Source organism: Danio rerio, chromosome 3 (genome assembly GCF_052040795.2).
Source record: "Danio rerio strain M-AB ecotype USA chromosome 3, GRCz13ab, whole genome shotgun sequence".
Classification (NCBI taxonomy): Eukaryota; Metazoa; Chordata; class Actinopteri; order Cypriniformes; family Danionidae; genus Danio; species Danio rerio.
The window spans coordinates 14,304,417-14,327,815 of NC_141023.1; the positions used below are offsets into that span (position 1 = coordinate 14,304,417).

Consider the following 23,399-nt stretch of genomic DNA (forward strand, 5'->3'; position numbering starts at 1 on the left):
TTTATTTACTCTTTTTACCTAATATTTACATTTTATTTTTTTAGGTGTGTTGTTTTAATTGTACATTTATTTATTTATTTATTTTGTATTTAAGCTGTTTTTATTTCTGTTTCAGTTATTATTTTTTAAAGTATTGTGATTTATTTCTTTGTTGGAAGATTTTGTCCTTTTCTTGTCCTTTGATTTCATTCGATTATTTATTTATTTATTTGCTTTCTATTTCGAACAATTTTATTTCGGTTTCACAGTATTGTAAATATTGATAAAATGTATTTAATTATTTATTTATTTATTTATTTTAGTTATTTGTTTTGAAAATTTGTCTCTTTCTAGTACTTTTTATTTACTTTTTGTGCCTAATATTTACATTTTATTTTATTTCAGGTGTTTAAATTAATTAATTAGTTAACTTGTTTATTTATTTGCTTTGCATTTCAACCAATTCTATTTTTGTTTAAGTTATTATTTTGAATATTAGTAATATGTATTTATTTATTTATTTATTTATTTTATTCACTTGTTTGTTGAAAGTATTGTGCCTTTTAGCACTTTTTATTTCCATTTTTTTTTACCTAATATTTAGATTTGATTTTATTTCAGGTGTTTTGTTTCAATCATTTATTTATTTATTTGCTTAGCATTTTAGATGATTTTATTGTTTCAGTAATTATTTTACCAGTATTGTAAATATTGGTAAAATTTATGTATGTATTTGTTTATTTATTTATTTGTTCTATTTGTTTGAAGTTTTGTGCCTTTTTAGCACTTTTTATTTACTTTTTTTTTTGTATTTCAGGTGTTTATTTGAACTATATAATGTAGCCTTTACTGTAACTTCGCAAATAAAAGTAAATACAGTTACAGTTCTATTATAAATCCTATTATAAATGCTGTTAGTTTAAAATTATCTAGAAGTAGAACATACATACATTTCTAATAGTGATTTAAGTACTTTTCTGAATGCAAAACATGCTCAACTATATATTTTATATATTTAAATCCAATGTTGTTAGCTGCTTGAAGTAGTAGTTTGATATGCAGCTCCAGTACTTCTAGTCTAGCCAGGGAGTTTGGCTGTATAGTCTAACTCCAATCTTATCTAGTTTATTCTCTTGTACTGCGGCCCACCGTCCCTATCCCACGCTCTTCTCCTGCTCACATTGTCTCTCTGTGTGTCTATTCAGACCCTCATTAGCTAAAATAAGCACATGCGCTCTTTAACAGCCGCTCCTTTATGTGTTTGTGTGTAGTTTTACAGCGCTCGTAAAACACCTCCACTCAGTTTTGGAGTGATTATCCCAGTTTACCAGCCCAAATAAATCCACAGAGCGGGTTTTCTCTGGATTGTGTGCTTTGATTGTGTAGTTTTCCTTTGGGTTTACTGTTGTGAGACTGAGCTGGAAAAATTGAGAGATAATGCATGAATGCTACTTTCTAGTGTGTGTGAATTGTGGATTTTGCATGTGTTGAAGAGAAGTGCTTTATGATTCATTGTTAAATGATCTCAACCTCAGTGTAGACACTCTTATAAATTTGCTTGATTTGCATATGTCTATTATTCCACTGATTATCACATTGTTGCATTCAAATCTGCATTCAGATCACTCGCCATTATGGTTATTAAACAGATTCCATCTTTATTTTTTTCTACCAGTATTATAATTATTAAGCAGTCACTGGTCAAGTGAAGTTATTAGGATAACAGTTTAGAATTTGGATAGAAACATTGATGACGGTTACAATCACAATTTGACTCTTCACATGAAGGTTGTGGCAAACACATGAATTGTTCATGCATTTTGCTCCTTTTACAAGACAATGATTTTTGTGTAAACGCATTAATCTAACGGTTTTTAAAGCTTACCTGCCAACATTTGTTTCGAAAATCCAGGTGACTGAGGGGGAGGCGTTGTTCAGGGGTGAGGTCTCTGAATAACACTGTTGAGAACCGGGATAGGAAAGTAACTGTACTGTGGTGTTAGTATCTGTATTATGCACCGGGTTTTGGGCGGCCGCTGCAATCGGATACTGTACCAAAGTTGGCAACCCAGGAGTGTTACAGACTGTACCAAATAGGGAGAAATTAGGGAGTTTTTCGTGGAACATAACAAAACAGGATGGTTGCAGGAGATTAGTTTGAAATACGGAAGATTCACAGGAAAACCGGGAGTGTTGGCAGGTATGCTTTAAAGTGTTCAAAGTTTTAGAAAATACTGCCATTATTAGCCCTTTACACAGCAATACCCATAAATATACGGAAAAAAATCCAGGACAACTTTACTGGCAAATTCATAAATAAGGTGTTCACACAGGCAAGGACGTTCCGGAATTTTCCTGGAAAAGACCATTCACACATCCAATACAAAATGCTGGTAAATTCTGACATCATTAACCAGAAATAACCTCTTATCGTCTGCGCTTGTCTTTGTAAACATAGGAGTCTGCATTTTTTTGATGGTTTCACTTTTAGGCCGTACTCACACTAGGTACAGTTGCCTCGAACCGGGCCAAAGTACGCTTGTCCCCCCTCCCGTCTCCCCCGATGGCCTGCACTCACACCACAAATGGGCCTCGGCACGCTTACGTCATCGCTGCTGCGCTGTTCAGTGAGAAGCGCTCTCACTCAGCAGCACAGTGGAGATTTCTCTAGTCATATCGTTTCAGTCGTTTGATATGCCGTCAGATATTTCGCCAAACAGTCCTTAGGGATGCGGGGACACGCAGTCAGATATTTCGCCGAACAGATCCGCCACTGCTGGCGCTCATAATCATAAAGCTCTCGTGCTGCAGAAATGAGGTCTGCTGAAGCCGCGCAGCTGTCGTGCTGTGAGGAGTTCTCGTCTTTAATAAACGACGGCAGTTTGCGTTCACTGAACAGTAAGAATGATTAATAAATCCATGTGAAACAGTCCCTTAAAAGTCACGTCTCGCTTTCAGTTTCGGGTTTGGCGCGTTTTGCACTCACACACAAGCGTACCGTGCCAAAGCCCAAGTGAACCACGCTCAGGCACATCTCTTTCAACCGGGCCAGTGCCGGCCAAGTGAACCATGCTTGAGCTCGATTCAGCGCACTCACACTTCTCAAATGATCCGGGAAACGGGCCTGGGCACGGTACGGATGGCATAGTGTGAGTAGGCCCTTATTTAAAGCTTTAGCATTCATGCAGTTGCTTTGTCAGACCCAAAGGCAGAAACGCAAACTAAATGTTTACACATTTAACTACATTACGAATTCTGTGGATGGATAATTATTATGAACAACTTATATGAAAACATATAGAGGAAACACTTTCACATGTCGAGATGTACATTATATGTGTGTGCTGACGCTCACCGACTCCTTCAAGGGTCTGTATGTGTGAAAAGGGCTATTGTCTCAAAAACACCCGAAAGTGAGAGTTTTTGAGAATGACGGCATCATACGCATACATGTTACATGTTTAGGGGGGTGTACTGTAGATCAAAACCAAACGCAAATAAACACACAACAATAGCGGAGTACATTTTAGTGTTGCTCAAGTGTTTGCTAAAAAGCTTTATCTGCAAAGTGTGGATTTACTTCACATAATAACCAACAGCAAACTATACATTAGAGGTCGCGGGACCCGACCACATTTCTTGCAGCGCAAGAATAAATTTCTGAATAAAATGTGGTAGCGGTCGGTAACTCTGGTGTAATTTCAAAGGGAGCGGGCGGTCTAACAAAATAGTGCTCTCGAGTCCCGACGTTATTTCGGAACAGCATATCTGTAATTTAAGAGCTGTGAACTTACACTGGTCTCATGGTTCGGTTACGATTATCATGCCATCGATTCGGTTCAATTCGATATCTCGGTGCATTGACGATGCGTTTCATATAGTTTTATATTTTCTTCACAGCAGCAATTCTTGTTTTAAAATGTTTGAATATATTTATATTTATATACTATTTGTAAATCAATTTTGTCATTTAATAAAACAGTCATATATATATAAAAACTGTACCTTTAAACAACACGAACATTTAGCAAATAATATTAACAAATATAAATATCCCGCTCGCTTTCTGATCCTTGTCTTGTTCTCTTACACCCCTTTGATGGGTCACACCCTCTACAAAAACAGTTGCGATTGGCTCTTGCGTGCTGTGCTCTTCACAGATGAATGACACTGATAAGATGCAGGCGGCATTTGGTAGTACCCTATTTAAACATGAGATTTTTAAACCAGATCAAAAGTTAGCGGGAACAGTCGGGTAGAAAATGGGGTGGGTCGGGTGCGGAATTAAACCTTGCGGCTGCAGGACTACAAAATTAGACCTCTACTTGAAGTTTATTCATAAACTAATTTCGAGAGGATCACGTGCTTATGATTTATCATGGCCGGTCCCGCATTTGCTAATCACTATCTTCCAATCACATGAGCCCTAAGCTACTATAAATAACCACAGTTTTCATCTCATTATATCTTCGTTTGGAAGAAACCTCCCTCCTCCCCTATTCTCCTCCTTTACCTCTGATTGGGCGGCATGGCGGCCCAGTGGTTAGCACTGCGAGCCCCACAGCAAGAACACTGCGGGCCCTGGTCCCTTAGGGCCGGTGGGTGTTTATGTGAGGAGTTTGTATGTTCTCCCCGTGTCCGCGTGGGTTTTCCCCGGGTTCTCTGGTTTCCTCCCACCATCCAAAGACATTCAACACGTATAACAATCAAGCATTTGCCTAACCCCTGTGTTCCCTTAGCTACCGCAGTCGGGGAGTTCTGAGATCCACCGAGCTCAGGCTCCCCTCTCGCTCTGCCAACGGGAGGAAGCCCCGGGCTCGAGGATCCCTTAAACTCGGGGCTCTCTCCCGGGACAGCATGCCAAACAAGCTTTTATAAATCATCAGCTAAGTGTGAACTCTTGAATATACATAAACATCAGAGTGGCCGGCGTCACTTCCTTACAGGTACAGTTTACTAACAAGGTGACCGCGTCAGATACTGCATCTGCCATATACAGTACGTAATACAGCATTTGCGGTAATTTTCATGCGAATGTAATGTGGATCAATTTGTAACAAAAAAAAAAAACGTGAAAAAACACTTGCAAGGAAGAAACTTTTCTGTTTTTGGAAACATCATTGTCATGTAAACGTAGTCTTACTCTTTGTCTGTCTGTCTGTCTCTTTTTCTGATCTCAGCCAGCACATCTCTCTTCCTCTCTTCCTTCTACTCTCCCTCTGCTACACTTTCTTTTGGCAAGATCTGCCATTCCCACAGCTCAGCCACGTCCATCTTTCTCTCCGTCTCTCTCTCTCTCTCGCTCAATTTCTCTTTTTGGCAAAAGCCACCTCACATGATCTGCAAACATGCTCATATCATCCTCACATCTTTTATACTCTGATATACAAGCTGACTTGTTAGCATACTTCACATACTTCAGCATGTAAACAATCATCCCAGAACCCCATTATTTCATCTTGCGCCTGATTTGTCGTTTCTCAAATAGTTTTTCTGTGATTATGAATCTCTCACATGAAAACAGACACATCCAAACAGACATCCTTACAAAGTTAGCATTCATTAGTGGTGTGTGCGAACTCTCCGATCACTGTATGTAGGGTTTATACACTAGAGTTAGTGATACACAGTGGAAGTCAGAATTATTAGCCCTCCTGTATATATTTTTTTGTTTAACGGAATAAAGATTTGTTCAACACACGTTTGTTCTAACATAATAGTTTTAACAACTCATTTCTAATAGCTGATTTATTTTATCTTTGCCATGATGATGACAGTAAATAATATTTGACCAGATATTTTTCAAGATACTAGTATTCAGCTTAGTGACATTTAAAAGCTTAACTTGGTTAGGTTAACTAGGCAGGTTAGCGTAATTAGGCAAGTTATTGTATAATCATGGTTTGTTCTGTAGGTTCGAAAAAAATATAGCTTAAAGGGGCTAATATTTTTTACCTTAAAATGGTGTTTAAAAAAATTTAAAACTGCTTATATTGTAGCCGAAATAAAACAAAAAAGACTTTCTCCAGAAGAAAAAAATTATAGGAAATACTTTGAAAAATTAATTGCTCTGTTAAACATCATTTGGAAGATATTTGAAAAAAAAATCATAGGAAGACTAATAATTTTGACCTCAACTGTATAAATTATAATAATTTTATGTATTGTTTATGTCTGTATTTATTTAATTTTTGTTTCTGCTATATATATATATATATATATATATATATATATATATATATATATATATATATATATATATATATATATATATATATATATATATATATAAAGTTTTTTCATTAACCAGGTGTTTTTTCTCAATGACTAGGTGGAAGATAAGTTAAGTATTGTCAGATGTAAATATTGTCTTTGTGTAATTAACCATGGTTATTGCTTTGTTAAACCAGTTCTAGAGCATAAAGCAGTGGTTCCCAAACTACTAAGTACCATCTCAGAAAAAAATGGTCTCAACGAGTACTACCATATTGACCAGTATTGAAATACAGTATAGCAGGCCTAATTAACCAGCTGCTGCTCTGCACAGTTTAAAAACCAGGCAGATTAATTCCTATTATTAGGAATACAGTATGTATTATTTTCAGCCACTTTAAACATTATACATAGTTTGAACATTAACACTGCACTGTGCTTACAGATAAAAAAATAAATTAATTAAACGTGCTTCTAAAAGTTAATTAAAATGGTACTGTTAGTAAGAAGAAAACTGCTAAACTTACATGTTAAATGTTAACATATAGTAACCTATTCATCAAAACCTGTAAATGTTCCTTGGAACTCATAAATATGAGCTATATTTCATCATATTCATATAAAAACTCTTTTTTTGGGGGGGGGGGGGGGGGGGGGGGGCATGTATATATGACTTATTTGTATATCTTTAAAATCTAAACATTGACTTGCATTTTAAATATATGAATTGGATTTACATATTTAAATTTGAAGTTAGATCGGCTTACTGCGCGTTAGAGTAGGCTTTGTGTGTCAGAAAAGCAGGTGATTATACTATTCCTGTAAACATTGGGATTTAAAAATAAGAGATACGCCCCCAACAACCATTACAAATATAGGGAGGGGATTACCTTCAAATGATAGAATACATAACAAACATTAGAAAATTGAAAATAAAAAAAAGATTTAGCCTATTAAAATCAATTTACTGATCACATCAGTGTTATCGTATGCGTCAAATGATTAAAAAAACTTTTTTACACAAATGTTTTTTTTTTTACTTTAATTATTCATCAATTTCTCTGTGTATCACTAGTGGTGCACGTACCACAGTTTAAGATCCACTGCCATAAAGCATAATAAACATAATCTGTGACATGAATACTAAAAGCTTGTATTCAATATGAATGTAGGCCTGTAATGACCTTTTAAAAGTTCTGTGAGGGTATCATTTTTGCTGTTAGTTTTGGAAAAGAAACAGCACTTTAATAATGCAACAGTAAAGATTTATAATGCGACACAAATTCATTTAGATTGATCTATTTACACAGTAAAAAATGCTGAGTTCCATACATTATCTATCTATCTATCTATCTGTCTGTCTGTCTGTCTGTCTGTCTGTCTGTCTGTCTGTCTGTCTGTCTGTCGGTCGGTCGGTCGGTCTATTTATTCATCTGTATATCTGTCCATTTATTTGTCTGTCTGTCTGTCTGTTCGTTCGTTCGTCTGCCTGTTTGTCGATCTATTCATCTATCTGTCTGTCTGTCTATCCATCCGTACGTACGTCCATCCGTCCGTCCGTCCGTCTGTCTGTCGATCTGTTCGTCTGTCTGTCTGTCTGTCTGTCTGTCTGTCTGTCCGTCCGTCCATCCGTCCTAATGTCTGTTTGTCGATCTATTCATCTATCTGTATGTCTGTCTATCCATCCATTAGTCTGTCCGTCCGTCTGTCTGTTTGTCGATCTATTCATCTATCTGTCTGTCTATATATCTCTCCATCTGTCCGTCCGTTTGTCCGTCCGTTCGTCCATCTGTCTGTTTGTCGATCTATTCATCTATCTCTCTGTCTGTCTGTCTGTCTGTCTGTCTATCTATCTGTCTATCTATCTATCTATCTATCTATCTATCTATCTATCTATCTATCTATCTATCTATCTATCTATCTATCTATCTATCTATCTATCTGTATATACGTCCGTCCATCCATCCATTCATTTAATAATCCGTCCGTCCGTCCGTCCGTCCGTCCGTCCGTCCGTCCGTCCGTCCGTCCGTCCATCTATCTATCTATCTATCTATCTATCTATCTATCTATCTATCTATCTATCTATCTATCTATCTATCTATCTATCTATCTGTCTGTCTGTCTGTCTGTCTGTCTGTCTGTCTGTCTGTCTGTCTGTCTGTCTGTCTGTCTGTCTGTCTGTCTGTCTGTCTGTCTGTCTGTCTGTCTGTCTATCTGTCTATCTATCTATCTATCTATCTATCCATCTGTATATACGTCCGTCCATCCATCCATTCATCCAATAATCCGTCCGTCCGTCTGTCTGTCTGTCTGTCCGTCTGTCCGTCTGTCTGTCTGTCTGTCTGTCCGTCTGTCCGTCTGTCTGTCTATCTATCTGTCTGTCTATCTGTCTGTCTCTCTATATAAATGAATATTTGTAAAGACTTAATTTGAGAAGAAAAAGTTCAAATAAATAATTAAATCGTGTATGGTTTGGAGTTCAAAATAGCCTTAAACTTCATAGAAAGGCATTGAAGCTCTCTCTGAGGTGTAGCACATCACCCGATTCATTTTCCAGCCCCCCTTCTCAACCATTCGCGTCTGCCCACATATGGTTTACTCAGAACGTGGTTTATTTCAGGCCAACATTTACCTTCCCGAGGTCAGCGAATCCTTTTTCCCAGCGTCCTCCGCTCTCTGCTGGCCAGTGACAGTCACTACACCCTCCCCACACTCGCATTTGAGCACAATCATGACTCTATTTTTTTCCCACACCACACTAAATGCACTGCATCTGTAAGTGGCCGCGTTTGCATCAGTGTAAATACAGATGGAAGTTTTAGACGCTAAATTGGGCCGACTGCGCTGAAATCACAGCACACAAACACCCAGCGACAGATGTGTGTGTATGTGTGTTATCTCTCTCCTTTCGGCTCAGTTCTGCATGGCTAGTAAATAGATTAGATTACGATAAGGTGTGTGTGCATGTTTGCGTGTGTGTCTTTGATGTGTGTACATAGTAAATGTATAGATTAGACGCTGGCTGTTATCCTCTGAGAGCGGCAGACTGTGTCTATCCGTGCCAGCTGCTTGGTTACATCTCTCTAATCAGACCAGAAGAGGACAGAACATGAAAGAGATGGGCAGCATGCCAACTTCTCGCTCTCTCTCACGCTTTTTTACCCTCTTTTTATTTTTTTCCCCCATCCAGTTTTTTTCATTTCTCAGCCATACCATGCGTCCACGTTTCTTTTAGGTTAAAGCTGCTGTTGTGAATGTCTCTGTTCCCCCTCCCCGCTCTCTGCTTCTCGCTGTCTTTCTGTGCTGTGCCGGGTGTGTAGTTGGCACTGGATGGGCACAGACGGGCACACAGATGGGCAGCGGACGATGCAGGGCAGATCTCTACACACCTGCTCCTCTTTGGCATGACCCAGACCAGACAAACACACACACACATGCGTAAACAGAAGCGTAGTCTACATTTGTGTATTCGTAAACACATGAACACAAGGACCTTAAAGAAACAGTTCCCATGAAAAATAGAGTGAGTTAAAACTATTAAAATGTTTTAATTAAATTAAAATGTAACTGTGTGTGTGAATGAAATACTTATTTGAATTATTTGTAAATAATATAAATAAATAATATATATAAATAATATATATGTAAAGAAAAAAATGGTTATTTTATGTTTTTTTCCAGCACCTGGGCACCTGTGCCGAAAAAAAAAACATAAAATAACGGCTGTTAAATTACAGAAATCTACCGTAAGATGACAGGCGTTAAATTACAGAAATCTACCGTAAGATAACAGACATTAAATTAGAGAAATTTCCCGCAAAATTACAAACATTAAATTGCAGAAATCTACTATTAAACAACAGCCGTTAGGTTAGAGATTTACCGTGAAATAACAGACGTTTAAGTACAGAAATCTACCATTAAATAACAGATGTTAAATTACAGAAATCGACCGTAAAATAACATGCGTTAAATTACAAAAATTTGCTATAAAATAACAGAGGTTAAATTACAGATATTTACTATAAAATAACATCCGTTAAATTACAAAAATTTACTATAAAATAACAGAGGTTAAATTACAGAAATCGACCGTAAAATAACATGCGTTAAATTACAAAAATTTGCTATAAAATAACAGAGGTTAAATTACAGATATTTACTATAAAATAACATCCGTTAAATTACAAAAATTTACTATAAAATAACAGAGGTTAAATTACAGAAATCGACCGTAAAATAACATGCGTTAAATTACAAAAATTTGCTATAAAATAACAGAGGTTAAATTACAGATATTTACTATAAAATAACAGAAGTTGAATTACAGTTCCCCTTCGGGGGGAACTTCAGCACTATAAGTGGATTTGATTGTAAAATCCACGCATTGGGAGGTTCGGTTCAGAAGCTACTCGTCTGAAAGAGTATTGAACGGGCCAATTAAGAATGAATTGGCAGCGCAAGCCTGCGCAGGTGAGCGGCATAAGCAATCAACTGAGTATATAAGCTCACCTGGCGCAGCAGACGCTATCCTTTTCGCTTCAGAGACTTTCTGATCGAGTCGATGAGGGTTCCTCCTGCTGTGACCAGCGATTCTGAGCGAACGAGAGCATTCTCCCGGTCCAGAGTGTGTACACGCAGTGGCAGACGGTCGAGCTGGGTTTCTCCCTTGCCTGGCGTTCTTTGGGTCCGGTCCTCCAGAGCGGTGCGTATAAAGTTGCAAACTTCACAGAAAGAGCAACACAGTCGTGCAGCACGTCCTTATCAGGACGGCGCTCCGACTGTGCGTTTCTGGATGCGGTGGTTTCCTGTCCTCGGATGATGGGCGCGGGCACTGTGTTACATGTCTGGGGGTCCAGCATGTTAATGCGCTGCTCGCGGGCAGTTCATGTCGTCATTGCGATGCCATGACTGTTGCGCAAGATCGCGGTTAGCCTTTGCAAAAGGGCGAACCACCCCAGTTGTCCCCTGCTCTGCAGCGGGCACTCGGGCAGATCTGAGGGTTTCAGCAAGAGATAATCCGTCGCCCACGGGCCCGCGGACCTCCCGCTCCTCTAAGCGCTCCATCCAAGCTTCGGGCGGGGGAAGCGATCCGTCTAACAGATGGTAGCCCTTACGCCCGATGACACCGGAGACCAGATGTCCACCGCGGCATCGGAGGGTGGGCTATCATTGTCCGATGATGATCCAGACCCGCTCGCCCCCTTCGGGCTGGTGAGCGCTGTCACTACGGATCCTGAAACGGACATGTTAGCCGTGCTTTCCCGGGCTGCTTCGGCCGTGGGTTGGAGATAGTTTATCCCCCAGCTCCGCGGCCGGACCGACTAGAGGGGCGTTCCCTTCTTCCCGGAGGTGCACAGTAGGCTCACGCGGTCTTGTAAAGCACTTTTTTCTGCTCGTGCTGCGTGTTCCTCCACCCTAACCACTCTTGACGGTGAAACAGCCAGGGGGTATGTGGCGATTCCTCAGGTTGAGTGCGCGATGGCGGTAAATCCGCGCGGCGCCTCTTCTTGGCGGGGTCCGCCTCGTCTCCCATCCAAAGCCTGTAAGTTATCTACCTCCCTCGGAGCTAGAGCTTACATAGCTGCGGGCCAGGCTGCTTCCGCCTTGCATGCGATAGCCACCTACCAGCGCTACCAAGCGCAGGCGCTGGCCGAGCTGCACGAGGGTGGGTCCAACCCAGGCTTACGAGCTTCGCACCGCCGCCGACTTAGCTCTTCGGACTACTGAGTCCGCTGCGTGTGCGTTGGGGAGGACGATGTCCACATTAGTGGTCCAGGAGCGCCACCCCTGGCTGATATGCGCAAAGTCGACAAAGTCCGCTTTCTTGACTTCCCCATATCCCCAGCCAGGTTCGGCGACACTGTCTGTGAATTCACCCAGGAATTCAAGGCGGTGAGAGAGCAGTTGGTGGGTGATGTCTTATCGGCGGTCCGTAGCCCGCTCCGCCCGCCGTGCCATTCATACCTGCTCCTCGCCGAAGGCGCCCGCCTACGAGAGCTGCTCCGCCCCCGCACACGCCTCCGGCGAAGCGAGCGCGTCGGGCACCTCGGAAGCAGGCAGCCCCCCTGCCCAGAACGCCGCTAAGTCCGGCAACGGACCGCGAAGCGCCCCTGGGACAGGCCATCTGGAGAAAAGGGAACTTGCTCTTTCCCCGCTGGAGGGCGGGGCCCCATTTCCAACGGCACTTTTTACTGCCATGAAAACATTATGAAAGGGCACTTTTCACTTCCCCAGATGTGACAGCCCGAAATCTGCCAGTCTGGGACGCTATGCTTTCTAGCTTGCAGATTCGGTGCGTTTCGCCAGTGGCTCACGAGCGCTGGGAGGACGGTCTCCTTTCTCCCACCCCTCGAGCCTCCCCTCCGGAGCTCGGGTTTGGAGTGAGAGCAAATATCTCACCTCCAGCTTTTCCGTGGGACCCGCGAGCTTCCCGGATCAGCACACCCACTCCGCGCTGCCCCACTGCTGGTACGTCAGCGATTGTAGCGATGAGTCCATTAGCGAGAGCTCTGCCTGCCTGGTTAGCGCGGGCCAGCTCTTCGCGGTGGCTCATACGCACAATCAGACTCGGCTATGCGATTCAGTTCGCGAAACGGCCCCCCAAGTCACGGGTGTGTATTCACCAGGGTCAGCCCCCTGTCCGCCCCTGTCTTGCGAGAGGAGATTGCTGTCCTCCTGGCGAAGGATGCAATCGAGCCGCTCCCTCCAGCCGAGATGGAGAGCGGGTTTTACAGCCCACGCTTCATCGTGCCCAAAAAGAGCGGTGGGTCACGGCCAATCCTAGATCTGCGCGTTTTGAACCGCTGCCTGCACAAGCTGCCGTTCAGAATGCTCACGCAGAAGCGCATCCTCCGGTGCGTTCGTCCTCTGGGTTGGTCTGCAGCATTAGACCTGATGGACGCGTATTTCCATGTCTCCACTCTTCCTCGCCACCGACAGTTTCTGCGGTTTGCGTTTGAAGGTCGAGCTTGGCAATACAAAGCCCTCCCCTTCGGGCTCTCTCTGTCTCCGCGGGTCCTCACCAAGCCCGCGGAGGGTGCCTCAGCGCCCCTTTGGCTCGCGGGCATCTGCATACTCAATTTCTTTACGACTGGCTGATTTTTGCCCTCTCTCGGAGCAGTTGATTATGCACAGAGACAAAGTGCTCTGGCACTTCCACCTGTGGGGGTTTCAGGTCAACCGAGAAAAGAGCAAACTCGCCCCCGTGCAGAGGATCTCTTCTCTCGGGCTGGAGCTGGACTCGGTCACCATGGCAGCGCGCCTCTCCGGAGAGCGCGCTCAGCTGATGCTGTACTGTCTGAGAGAGCTCGACAGTAAAATAGTGGTCCCACTGAAACTATTTCAGAGGCTCCTGGGGCATATGGCATCCGCAGCCGCTTCATGCCGCTCGGATTATTCTATATGAGACCACTTCAGCACTGGCTTCACGATCGAGTCCCCAGACGCGCATGGCACGCGCGCGCACACCGAGTCTCTGTTACTGCGCTGTGTCGCCGCGCCCTCAGCCCTTGGAGCGACCCCTCGTTCCTACAGGCCTGGGTGTCTCTAGAACAGGCGTCCAGTCTTGTTGTCGTTTCAGCAGACGCTTCCAACACGGGCTGGGGGGCTGTGCGTTGCGGGCATGCGGCTGCGGACCTGTGGAAAGGTACCCAGTTGCATTGGCATATCGCCTGGAGCTGTTGGCAGTGTTCCTCGCTCTCCACCGTTTTTTTCCGGTGCTGGAGCGGCAACACGTGCTGGTCAGGACGGACAGTACGGCGGCGGTGGCGTATATCAGCCGTATAGGGGGTATGCGCTCTCGCCGCATGTCTCAGCTCGCCCGCCGTCTGCTCCTCTGGAGTCATCCGCGGCTGAAATCGCTGCACGCCATTCATATTCAGGCAAGCTCAACCGTGCAGCCGATGCGCTCTCACGGCAGCCTTGCGTCCTGGAGAATGGAGACTCCACCCCGAGTCTGTTCAGCTGATATGGGCGCGATTCGGGGAAGCCCAGATCGATCTGTTGCTTCCCCCGAGATCGCTCATTGCCAGTTGTTCTTTCCCTGACCGAGTGCTCTCGGCACGGATGCACTGGCTTACAGCTGGCCTCGGGGCACGCGCAAATACGCGTATCCCCCAGTGAGCCTGCTCGCGCAGTTACTGTGCAAGGTCAGGGAGGACGAGAAACAGGTTGCTGGTTGCGCCCCTCTGGCTCAACCGGACCTGGATGTCAGAGCTCTCCCTCGCGATAGCCCTCCCCTGGCAGTCCCTTCGAGAGAGCACCTACTCTCTCAGGGACAGGGCACCACCTGGCACCCTCGCCGATCTTTGAAGAGATTTTTAGACGCGAGGAAGACTTAGGTAACCTCCGATTGCGGTGGCTAATACCGTCACTCGGGCTAGAGCCCCCTCCCCGAGCGCGCCTATGCCCTGACGTGGAGTCTATTCACTGAATGGTGTGTCTCTCGCTGAGAAGACCCCCGTAATTTGCCAGATCAGCGTTGTGCTTTCTTTACGCCGAGAGAAGCTGGAGAGCAGGCTGTCGCCCTCCACACTCAAGGTTACGTGGCTGCCATCTCCGCTCTCATAACGCGGTGGCTGGCAGCACCGTGGGAACGCATAACCTCATCATCCGGTTCCTCAGGGGCGTTAAGCGAATTAATCCACCCCGCCCCCTCTCATGCCCTCTTAGGATCTCGCCCTCGCTACACAAGCCGCGTCAGATCCCTTCGATCCTCGACTCAGTATATTTCTGTCCCTGAAGACAGCTCTGCTGGTCGCGTTGATATCGATTAGAGGGTCGGGGACCCGGAGGCATTTTTCGGTCAGTGACTCGTGCCTGTAATTGGGCTGGCTTCTCTCACGTATGAGACCCCGCCCGCGATATGTGCCCAAGGTTCCTACCACTCCGTTTTAATACGAGGTAGTGAGCCTGCAAGCGCTGCCCTCGGAGGAGGCAGACCCAGCCCTTATTTATTGTCCAGTTCGCGTTTTGCGTATTATCCGGACCGCACTCAGAGTTTAGATCATCTGAGCAGCTCTTCGTCTGTTATAGCGGTCGGCAGCAGGGAAGTGCCGTACCGAAATAAGTTCCCACTAGATTGTGGATGCCTTTCTTTCACTATCAGAGCCGAGATGAGCCGCGTCCCCCGAGAGCGCGTGCGCACTCCACTCGGAGCTTCGCATCCTCTCGAGCGCGCGCACGCGGCGCCCCTCTAACAGACATCTGTAGAGCTGCGGGCTGGGTGACACCCAACACATTTGCAGGAGTGGAGCCGGTTTCCTCAAGGGTATTAGGTAACCCTTGGTGATTGAGGAAACAATTCGGTAGGGTGTTGAAACACGCTTGCTGCGCCATTTTCCCTAACACGGAGATACGTGCGCCTTTTTATCTGTCAGTAAAGTTCCCCGTCAGGTGAGCCCTGCAGATTCCTCCGTGGCCCCCAGCACTGACTCAGCGGAGGAGTCACTTGCTGGCCCACTACGTTGTAGGTCTGCCCGCTGGTCAGCCCGCGTTTTGGGTAAAGGTGCCTGCTATGCGTGGTCCCCACTAGGCGATCCCATATGCTTATTCAGCCACGGTTAAGTCCCCCCCCCCCTGGGCGGACCCGTGTCTTCCCTCCCCGCTAACCACTCTTTTGCTATGCGTACTCCCCCTTTTAGGGCTAGTCCATATGTAAATTCTGCCATCTATCCCCCCTTGGGTAACGGATGGCCTCCGCAGCGTCCTCCCTATCGGGATTGCACGCTTCCCAACGTACTGTCGTATTTTCCTAGAATTATCTAGATGCTCACGACTTCCCAAAAAATATATATAAATCCGTAAAACTTCTGTTGAAGTAGGATAAATTAGGGCCAGGGACACGTTGGAGGACCGCGCCCCCCATGATGTGGGTGCGTCACGCTTGCTTGACTATCTCCTCATCGGGGGTGTTGGTAAGGTGCAGTCATTGTGGCGCTTTCAATGGGCTCCCAATGCGTGGATTTTACAATCAAATCCACTTATAGTGCTGAAGTTCCCCCCGAAGGGGAACGTTCGAGGTTACTAAAGTAACCCTTCTTACTTTAAAGAAGCACTATACTCCGTCGCCATAATGACTGTCCCTTAGCTGTTGAAAGTCTCTTCAGCTTAAAAAGGATAGCGTCTGCTGCGCCAGGTGAGCTTATATACTCAGTTGATTGCTTATGCCGCTCACCTGCGCAGGCTTGCGCTGCCAATTCATTCTTAATTGGCCCGTTCAATACTCTTTCAGACGAGTAGCTTCTGAACCGAACCTCCCAATGCGTGGATTTTACAATCAAATCCACTTATAGTGCTTCCGTTCCCCTCCTCGGGGAACGAAGGGTTACTTTAGTAACCTCGAACGATATTTACTATAAAATAACATTCGTTAAATTACAAAAATTTACTATAAAATAACAGCCGTTAAATTACAAAAATTTATTATAAAATAACAGCCGTTAAATTACAGAAATGTATTATAAAATAACAGATGTTAAATTGCAGAAATTTATTATAAAATAACAGATGTTAAATTGCAGAAATGTATTTTAAAATAACATCAGTTAAATTACAAAAATTTGCTATAAAATAACAGAAGTTAAATTACAGATATTTACTATAAAATAACATTCGTTAAATTACAAAAATTTACTATAAAATAACAGCCGTTAAATTACAAAAATTTATTATATAATAACAGATGTTAAATTGCAGAAATTAATTTTAAAATAACATCCGTTAAATTACAAAAATTTGCTATAAAATAACAGACGTTAAATTACAGATATTTACTATAAAATAACAGCCTTTAAATTACAAACAAAATACTATAAAATAACAGCGGTTAAATTACAAAAATTTACTATAAAATAACAGCCATTAAATTACAAAAATTTACTATAAAATAACAGCCGTTAAATTACAGAAATTTATTATAAAATAACAGATGTTAAATTGCAGAAATTTACTTTAAAATAACATCAGTTACATTACAAAAATTTACGATAAAGCAACAGCTGTTAAATTACAGAAATCTATCGTAAAATAACAAACGCTAAATTACAGAAAAAAAACGTTAAATAATTTACCAAAAATTTTAATTTAAGGAAATTTCTGTTATTTAACATCCGTTATTTTACGTTTTTTATATATTGATAAACACACGTAGTATTGTCATCATTTAAGATGCAGTAAATGGATAAACCCACACAATTATACATACTATAATAATGGAAGGCTATTCAAAAACAACAAATTTGAAATATTAAAATAAGAAGTTGCAAGTTTACACTGCTCTAAATTCATATATTTACTGCACCAGTGTATTAAAAATAAAAATAAAGTAATATTACATTAAAACAGTACCATCAAATAAAGCTTTTAATATTATTAATGCTTTAAATTAGCACACACACAACAATCAGGATTGTCGGTCTCATATAAAACAAGAGATCGTGATGATATATGATGTCATGTGCAGGTGTTGCAGTGCTGCCCTATTTATTAGGGGTAAATTTTGAAGCCCTTCTCATTAACACTCTGTTTCAAGGGCCAAGGGGAAGGGGTAGGGTATACAAAAACAGAGTTGTAATTAGGCTTTGGTAATAATATCAAGTCGTATAAAAGTTTTTTTTGTACTTTTATTAACTAAAACAGTGCAGCATGAACACTCTACTAAACACTTTTTTTTAAAGTGCCAATTTTTATTTATTTATATTTTTAATCAAGCATGCTTGGAACGGCATCATCATGGCACGTAAGCAAGGCCCAATATGGATATGCTCTGCCTGCCATTATGTTAAAAATTGCAATATGTGCAACCAGTGATTGCATCCACATCACATATGCATGTACGCCGACACCCACACGCATACAAATGCACATAGACACACACACATACACACACAAACACACACACACAGACATATCTAAAAGAGGAAATGCAAATCCATGCCCAGTTTTGCACCGCAGGACCCCAATGCATTACACACACACACACACACACACATCCACACACACCTGCCACTTCTACACATCCCCAATTCACATCCACCTCCCTGCAAGCGGACGCATACATATTAATCTAGAAGCATGCAGGGCCAGGGGGGTCCGGAGCAGGTACAGACCCCCTTTAAAAAAGCGCAAGCTGCCCAACTTGACTCGCTGCAGGGGCTGCTGGGAAACGCAGGGCTGAGGGGGCGCGGGCACAGGATGGAGTGTGCTTTCATAAGATAGGAAATGAATAAATAAGTGCCGGTGGAGGGGGGCAAATACTCAAATAAAGTCCAATAAAAGAGCTCAGAGAACATCTGTGTGGGATCGCCGTGGGGATTAGGAGGGTTTGGAACATTTTAAGCGCATTACGGATTAAAAAAAAGGTCAGAATGTTTAGCAACATACCGATAAACCTCTTAAGCAAAACCCAATTGGAAAAGCTGTGCTGCCTCTTCATTCTGCACCGTGTGTGTGAATGTGTGTGTGTGTTTGTACCGAAGGTGTGGAGGCGTGCATTGGGTTTTTGTTTTTGTTTTTTCAGGGAAATGCATTGCACATTTTCATGCGGTATACATTTTCCATCTATTTGTCATCATAAGCCGTAACGTTTGATTCCAGGGGATCTAACATGCCTCTCCAACTAAAACACACACACATACAGAGAGAAGTAATGTTTCCTCTTTAGGGCAAAGATACATTTGCACTCGTTTCATGTCAAGTTAGCATTGAAGTTAGAAAAACTGACCTTTTAACTTTTACTAGTCTTTTTGTGCACATGGATTATTCTTCTAAAGTTTTCATTATCGTCAAACGAGTGTTAGCATACAGGAAAAACTGTATATTGTAAATAATATTTCATTATATTTATATATATATATATATATATATATATATATATATATATATATATATATATATATATATATATATATATAAGAACATTTTTGTCATTATCATCAGTGTCTAAAACAGTGCCACTTGTGCAGTTTTTCAACATTATGGTCTCTATTTTAATGATCTAGGTGCAAAGTCTAAAGCGCATAGTGCAAAAGCACTAAGGGCATGTTCAAATTGACTTTTGCTAATTTAAGGATGGAAAATACGCTCCCAAGTGCATGGTGTAACAGGGTTGTGCTTATTATTTTAATGAGTTATGGGTGTGTTTTGAGCATAACCTGCAATAAACCAATCAGAGCCTCATCTCACATTCCCTATAAGAGTCAGTTACGTCGTGCCAGGGTACATTGGCCATTTACATGGCGGACATTGTAAGTGGATAAACAGAATGCTTCACTAGCGAGAAAACAGTTAAACAAACCATCTGCAGTGTGAGGATAAAGAACGAGCCTCCTCCATTCAGCCTCTTTACTTTCTCTTTTACTCCTTTACTTTCATGGATAAGGAAACATCCTTTACCCTACGTATTTAATTTTATTTGTTAAGCGCAAAGATTTGTTTCAAAACCATTTCTAAATTCAGTTCTAATTTCCAGCAATTAAATAAATGAACAATAACAACGAAGTGTGGTTGAAAAACTAAGTTATAACCAAACTATATCCTATGCCCCTTATGGTTCAAAATCTAAGCTTGTTTTTAATAAAACAAACATAAATATGCATATAATAAATAATACTAATGATAACAATAACATTTTTTCAAAGGCAAATTGTCGTGAATAAATTGAAAAAAGCCCCCCGAGGTGAAGAAGACATGGAGGCAGTGGTTTATATTTATGTAGAAAATAATCATTTTTAAAAATCCTTTAATTCTTTTTCATATGTAAAGATATTTTTGTATGGCTATATGTGCTGTGTGTATTAAGCAATGTGTACGCATTTAAGGCGCACAACTAACGTGATATGTGCTGGAATGCAGTTTCTCAAAATAGCAACACACCAAAAATGCCCCTTAAAACACATCTATTTTAGACCTGAACATCTATGAGTCCATAAAGTGGCGCAAATGTATTTGCTGTTTAAACAATGTGGCACAAAGTGAGAAAATTAAGCTTGCGCTGGTGTGAACATAGCAACACATCACACCATACACGTCTTAGGCCTTATTTCGCCAGGTGGATGATAGGGCCCTATAAATGTCTTTAAAGACATGTTTGTTCAATTTAATGCAGCCTTGCAACATATAAGTATTAATTTCTGAACTTTTTCCCAAAAAGTACTTTCAATGATTTACTAAGGATCTAAAAGCTTGAATATTTATATTTTTACTATATAAGCACAGTAGGGCTGCACGATATTGGAAAAATCTGACATTGCAATATTTTATTGTGCTGCGATATTATATTGCAATATGAATACAATTTCGGCAGATGACTCGAATAGCTCTATTTGGAATAAAATCATCATCATTGGAAAAATCTTGTAGACGAGTAAATCAAAGAAATTGTAAGATTAAATAAATACGATTTTAAAGATATTAAATAAGTAAAGTATTCAGGTTCAGTATAACGATGCAATATTATCACGATATTTTGCCCCCAGTAAGGATAGATACCAAAATTAGCGATATATCACAAGAAAGCCATCAACAATATATTATGATATTTGTAAATGAAGAGGGAAAAGTGTATATAAAAAAGCTTATATATTTCTTAAGGTTGTTCCACACTGAAGACTGAAATTTTCCTGTGTGTTTTTTTTTCGTATTCATATGCGAAAAATTCATCTTGTAACCAAACTTTGCACACCGAGTCCAATGTGTAATGTTAATGCATTACGAGAAAACGCAATACATTTCGGACTCAATTTAAGCAGGGAAACTTTGTTCTCCTCTCTTCTACAAAGAAAAGGAAAGAAAAATAGGCTACATAGTGTTCATCCAAGACAGAGACAGGAGAGTTCAGCTCATTAATAAAGATCTGTGCTGATTAACCCGAAATGCACACAAAGTAAGGTTGAATTTATATTTTACTGTGCAACATGTACGGATGAAAATTTTGGATTCAGTTGGCAATAACCCTTTAGAATTGCAACATTGATATACGTCCAGTCCACAATTACGAGAAGCTGCGCTATGATTATCCCGAAATGCAAAGTTTACTTGAACAAATCCTGAACAGAGACTGGCAGTACCTGTAGACATTATGATGGATGGCGGCCACGTTGACGTGTCGAAGCAATGAACCGAAAGCGGACCATGAGGCGTCAAGCTTTTTATTATGAGATCTATGAGCAGTTACATCTGAAGTATCAAAACACCTCTTAAAGCGATTTTTTTTCAGAAAAGTGAAAAAATTAGAACTGGGTTAGATTTTTTTTATGATTGACAAAAATTTCTGAGACAATACGACTGACAACGTGAGGCCGAATTTATTTTTTAACGTGCAAAATGTACAGACAAAAATTTCAGTTTCAGTGTGCAATAACCTTTAGAATTGCAACGTCGTTGGCACAATAGCCTAGTGTTTAGCGTGCCGACATATGGTGCAATAGCACATCAGGGCATCGTGGTTTCGAATCCCGGCTCGAGGACATTTTCCTACCCTACCCCCTCTCTCTCTCTCCCACTTCGCTTCCTGTCTCAATACAGTCCTATCTAATAAAGGCAAAAAAAAGGCCAAAAATAAATCTTTAAAAAAAAAAAATTGCAACGTTAATATATGTTCGATTCGCCATTACGAGAAGCACTGCTTCATGCATATTGCTATTTTGTCCTGCCCCTATTATTGTATAATCAAAATGTAAACACTGTACATTCTTCATTGCTGATTAACTATAATAATCCCAACTTCACATTGCAAATGTTACGATGTGAATATTGCGAATGCACACATTGCAATATCGATGTTGAAACAATATATTTTTAAGCCTTAAAGCAGGGATCACCAAACTTGTTCCTGGAGGGCCAGTGGGCAGATTTCAGCTCCAACCCTAATCAAAGACTCCTGAACAAGCTAATCAAGGTCTTACTAGGTATACTTAAAACGTCCAGGCAGGTGTGTTGAGGCAAGTTGGAGATAAACCCTGCCGGGACACCGGCCCTCCAGGACCAAGATTGGTGACCCCTGCCCTAAAGCATAGTATAAAAGGCTGCCTTTACCTAATGTCATACTTCTACTTCCAAGTTGGAGGTTGTTATAAGATTGTAAATGAACATCCTCCAAAAGCAACAAATTGACTTGAATTAAAATCTCATTACGTAAAAAATTAATACTAAATAAAAGTTTTTTTTTTCTTTTCTAATCGAAATATTCAAAGTTTATTCAATTCGCTAAAAAAATGCCTTAACAAAAATCTCTCAGCGTTCCTATAGGTCAAACTCATTTAGTGTAACTATAATAATACAGAATGCTCTAACAAGTGCAGTCATTTAAGAGTTTGTGCATGCTAAATCACTCAATTATACGTTGTCTTTTAAGAAACGGATGTGTGGACGATCAACGTTTGCCGTTTAGGGAAGGTAATAAATTTTAACGCCCTGTCAAACAATCGCTTTCCATTTAAAACTTACTGAGGAACTATTTTACCATTGTAAAGACACATTTGTAATGTGAAAACCCCACAGCCACAGTGTGTTTGTGTGTGTGTGTGTGTGTGCATCCCAGTATCTTTGGCATTGCGTGTTCTGGGTCCTTTGACTGTGTGTGCTGGGAAGATAAGGATTAGCAAGAACATTGTTGGATGTGTGTGTGTGTGTGTGTCTGTGTGTGTGGCTGCATGCTGATAACAGTGTTGATTGGACTCCATAGGCTGGAGTCTGTGCTCTAATAATGGACAGTCTCTCCTTTGTGTGTTTGAGTTTTGATGATCTGGCCCCCTGCTCATCTGCGCTTTGTCCGTGCCCAATAGCGCGGCCTCTCGCATTCACTCGCGTCCAGTTCTGCATAGTGAGCTGCACTAATGTGCCATGTAATTGGATTGGAGGTCATCCGAGACATCTCCCTAAGCTGAACTCATACTTCCACACCACAAGGGGGCGGTAAGCAATAGAGGCCGAGATTGCCAAATTACATCACTTAAGATAGAGGGAATAATTTGTCCAATGGACAGTCTTATAGATGACAGATACCCATTATTGCATATAATTGGTATATTACAATGCTATATTACATATAATTGGTATATTACAATGCAATATTAGATATAATTGGTATATTACAATGCAATATTATATATAATTGGTATATTACAATGCAATATTACATATGATTGGTATATTGCAAGGCAATTTTAGAAATAATTAGTATATTACAATAAAATATTACATAT

At 41.5% G+C, this 23,399-nt stretch overlaps 1 protein-coding gene and 1 long non-coding RNA gene across 53 annotated transcripts in view; one reads left to right on the forward strand and one right to left on the reverse strand.

Annotated features, from left to right (window-relative positions):
* The window catches only part of nfixb (nuclear factor I/Xb), a 332,632-nt gene that overhangs the window by 247,159 nt on the left and 62,074 nt on the right, over window positions 1-23,399 (forward strand).
* On the reverse strand, window positions 9,906-18,197 carry LOC147845548 (uncharacterized). The gene is made up of 4 exons (XR_015480517.1): window positions 17,043-18,197; window positions 16,527-17,006; window positions 10,464-10,530; window positions 9,906-10,217 (listed from the first exon to the last, which is right to left on the reverse strand). It is a non-coding gene; the product is annotated as an uncharacterized LOC147845548 (long non-coding RNA).